The sequence below is a fragment of the Austrofundulus limnaeus genome, unplaced genomic scaffold, assembly GCF_001266775.1.
Source record: "Austrofundulus limnaeus strain Quisiro unplaced genomic scaffold, Austrofundulus_limnaeus-1.0 Scaffold18, whole genome shotgun sequence".
NCBI classification, from domain to species: Eukaryota; Metazoa; Chordata; class Actinopteri; order Cyprinodontiformes; family Rivulidae; genus Austrofundulus; species Austrofundulus limnaeus.
In genome coordinates this window covers 3677508-3682015 of record NW_013952420.1, presented here as the reverse complement: position 1 = coordinate 3682015, position 4508 = coordinate 3677508, and positions in this window count along the sequence as shown.

The following is a 4508-nucleotide window of genomic DNA, read 5'->3' as shown; positions in this document are numbered from 1 at the left end:
GTTCTTTATTATCAAACATACAAAAAAACTATGTAATAAATAAAAACATATTAACATTATTATTATTAGTAGTAGTAGTAGTAGTAGTAGTAGTAGTAGTAGTAGTAGTAGTAGTAGTAGTAGTAGTAGTAGTAGTAGTAGTAGTAGTAGTATGTTCCAATCAAATATATTGATTAACTGGGTAAAAGTAACAGTCAACAAGTTTATTAGTGTCCAAACCCAACTGGAGTGATCACAAATAATAAGATAGTTCCAATATTTTGAAGTGAAGTTATGTGGAAAGATTATTAACAATTAACATCTTACCTGCTGTAGATATGATTTTTGCACAGCTTTAGTTTATGAAAAATGAAAATGATTAATCCTGACCAGAATGACAGAAGTCTGGTCCAGGCTAAAGTAGATCGCTGACATTTAAAATAAGTCTAACTTTGAACATTTTATTGCAGTTCATGCAAACACTATTTTAGAAACTATTACATCTCCATGGGTTTTGCATTCCATATCTCTTTACATAGAATGTTTTGGTTTTCGCAAGCACAAACAGAAGCTGCTGCAGGTAACTGTAGCACTTTTGGTGCAGCTCATCGCAATTCAGATAGGAGTAATGTTTCTGCCAGATTAACATTGTAATATGAAACTAACAGTGGTGTAAAGGTTTATAAAACAGTGTTCACATAAATTTCCATGACATGTCTTTAAATTTGAGTTGTTTTTTAAGAGAGCAGCGATCCACTTTGGTCTTGGCCTTGATAAGACTAGTTTTACAGTCTGGTCAAATCTAATCAGTTTTTTTTCCAAGTTGACTTTGTTCAAAAACCTATCAACAAGAGATATAAAACTAAATGTTCACAAACTTTCTACAGAGTCACATCTCAAAAGATCTGAACTATTGAAAAAAGTTATTGTAGAAGACAGTTCACAAAGTAATGGATATATTTGTTGAAGTTTAGCCAACAGATCAGTTTATTTCAAACATATAACAAGTAGATTTTTATCAGATGGTCTATGATTAAAAAAAAAAAAAACAACATAAAACATCCCAACAGTCAGTCATTGAGAAATAAACTGTAAAGTCACAAATAATTTATAAATTCCATCCTCATTCATGTCAAGTTTCAAAGCTTAAGTAAGTTAATAAAATGTGAATCAGAAACTCCCCAGATGCCAGGTTCCAAAAACTTGATAGAAATGGATGACAGCAGAACATACACACTCCCACCATGGTGTTCTGAATAGCCAAGGAGCTACTGAAGTTGAATTGCAGTGCTCAAAGACTCCTTTTTTAAAGTGCCAAAAGCAGTCATTCCTTTTCTAGGGATTACTCTGAGGAACGTATTTACAGTTTCTCTCTCTCGTATAAAGGCTGTATGGAAATCAGAGGACTACAGACACCACTCATGGGCTGTTTTGAAATTCAAAGAAGGTGGAGAGTAAAACTATATTGTCCTTTTGAGGATGGAGAAGGATGCTTTCCATTCTGCACTGCACCATGACTGTCATAGTAATCTGATATGACAAATTCACATACAGTGGATTAGCTGCCGGTGGTGAAAGCCAGACCGGTTAATATTTGTTGATGTTGCTTTTATCCGGGAGGTCTGGTGTCCCAGAGCAGAAAGGAAAGGAAAGGAAAGGAAAGGAAAGGAAAGGAAAGGAAATGAAAGGAAAGGAAAGGAAAGGAAAGGAAAGGAAAGGAAAGGAAAGGAAAGGAAAGGAAAGGAAAGGAAAGGAAAGGAAAGGAAAGGTTTCTTTACTCACTACCAAAAAATGTCAGAAAATCTGACAGTTAGTGGGTCTGCTCATCAATTTGCATGCTGTCAAAATCTTTGATGTTCCCGACTCTTGATGTTGGGGGGCTATGAAAAATGCTTAGCCCAATTTAAGCCTCTTGCAAAAAAGGACTAACAACTGTAATTAAATCATTAAATTCTTGTCTACGCTTCACAGAGCATAGAGAAAATTAACTTCCCACCAACCTCATTTTCTACTTGAACATGAAATAATGATTTTTTTTTTCTCAAGCTCATATAATTACAAAGCTAACATCTGATAGAGTCAGCATCCAGGGGGGATTATCACATGCATGAGTATTAGACCTCATTACCAGCTTGACTGCAAAATTATTACATCTTGTAATTGGATGGTGAGATTTATACACAGATTGGCTGGGTTTCTGTAAGATTGTAATTACAAGCTTCATTGGTTTGCTACTTATCAGAACTTCACAGAGAAAACAACTGGTAAAATGAAATGAGCATTTCATTAACCTATCGCCTTATCAGGGGAAAAACCTGTGTAACGTTCATGTATGCATTAACATAAATAGGATCATTCATTCTGCCACCAGATAGCCTGGGCTTGAGTTCTTTTTTTTTTCCTTCTTCTTCTTTCGGTGTGGGGAAATAGTGAGTTGGTGGTGTCGGTTTCATGGGAGGAGGTTGGTGACAATATTCATTCATTTTGACAGAGTTTATTCAACCTTCATAATCCTGTGTTGATTAGGAAAGAGACACAGAGGGAGGATAGAGGCAGAAAAGGAAGGGGAGGGGGCCTGCAAAGGATGAGAAAAATAATAATAAATTAGTTGTCTAACGCTACAAGGGATGAACTCAATATATCTATTACTTAAAGACTAACTGACTGTGAAAGTGCTCATTTCACGAGAGACGAGGCATCACGCTGGAGGGTCGAGGGGGCGGACTCATGGGGGGTGCTCCTGAGGTGGTTACTCTCTCCTTCTTCTCCTCTGTCTCTCTCTGCTTTGATGTTCCTCCTCTCTCTATTAACAAACTCTGGCCATGTTCCTCTCTTGCTCAAACACAACAGCAGGTGCAGATTGGATGCCCACATAAATAACCTCCTCACACAATGACATGATGGGATCGATCCAGATTTGATGGGTGCTGCTCCTCATACAAAAGGAGTGTGTGCATGTAAGTGCGTGTACATGTGTGTGTGTGTCTGCATTAAGATGAGGTGAGCAGAAAAAAAACAGTTGGGATGAGCAAGATGGGACAAAGGGAAAGAGGTATAGAAAAGGGGTAAAACGAGTGATGGGAGTTGTTGGGGTGGGTGGGGGAGAGAATAAAATGGTTCAATTACAAGGCGAACACTATTTCTCTCTTCTTAACAAGAGATTTCATGGTGTGGACCAATGTTTGGCAGAAACAGCTGAGTGCCACTAATGCTAAAGCATTACACTCTGCCAGATCAGCTGGCCCGCTTTGAGATAGGAGTCAGTTGTTATTGAACCTTATTGTCCGTGGCTTCTTTTTCAGCTGGGATCAATGATGCTTCAACCTGGACGTGATGTGAAAGGCCATGCTGCAACCTGCCACCCACTTCATGTAACACCTCCACCACACACAGAAGTACGGACCCTTCTTCTTTTGAAGCAGGGTTCATCAAAAAAAAGTGTAATTTAATTATTATTATTATTAATTTATTTTTAGGCAGACAGTGTAAGGGTCTGCCTTAAAACACTGTAATTATAAGAGTGGGACATTATTATTGTGATAAAAGCTTAATAAGACAATGTTAAATAACTTTTTATGATACATTTGAGTCAGAAAACAATCTCGCTTGTAGAAACGCATTAACAGCGAGAACAGCAAAAATATTTATTTTACTTGATAGGGTCTACATTTGGTGCAAAAAATGGAATAATTAAAGTAGTATTCCTTACAAGAAATGTATATTATCTAGGGATGCAGTGATATGAACATTTCAGCTGATATCGATATCCAATATAATTATTGCTGTTCAAACCAATATTTACCGATATTACACAAACACACTAATTATATAGCACAAACACATTTAGGTTTTTTTGATACTGTAAATAAATGACCAGACATGGCTGCCTACGTCAGTTATTTCTGGTTACACAGCATCAGTATCACTACCTTGATCAAACAGATGCCACTCAACCAACCATCTCCCCTCCCAAAACAGAAACACAAAGCTAAAAAGTGGGAAATCTATATCGGACGTTAATATCGGCCCAGTTTTACATGTCAGACCAATACTGGTATTCTAAAAAATGACCAATATTGGCTGATACCAATATCAATACTGATATAACGTGCATCCCTCATATTATCTGATGCCTTGCTTTGCATACAAAATTTTAACCAAAGATCTCATGTAAATTGGTGGAACTGGTGTGACCGACCAAATTTTAGCTCAATACCTGGAGCTACCTGAAATATAGCTATTTCTATGTTTGCTAAGTTTGACAAACTGTAACAGCCATCTTAAATCAGGTTGATTCAAGAAGTTCACTCTGAAATTGAAGTGATTACTTTTTGGAAGTTTTACCTTTCATGGTGCTGAGTAATAACAATGCTTCAATGGTTAACATGTCTACTTTGCAGCCTTTCCCCAAATGAAAACAATCCTTCAGAGACCAGCTTTACATTTATGGCTCATACTTTTGCCAGTCACCACTCAGGTCACTGATGCTATTGTTAATATGCTAGTTCTGCTGTTGCAGAATTTATATA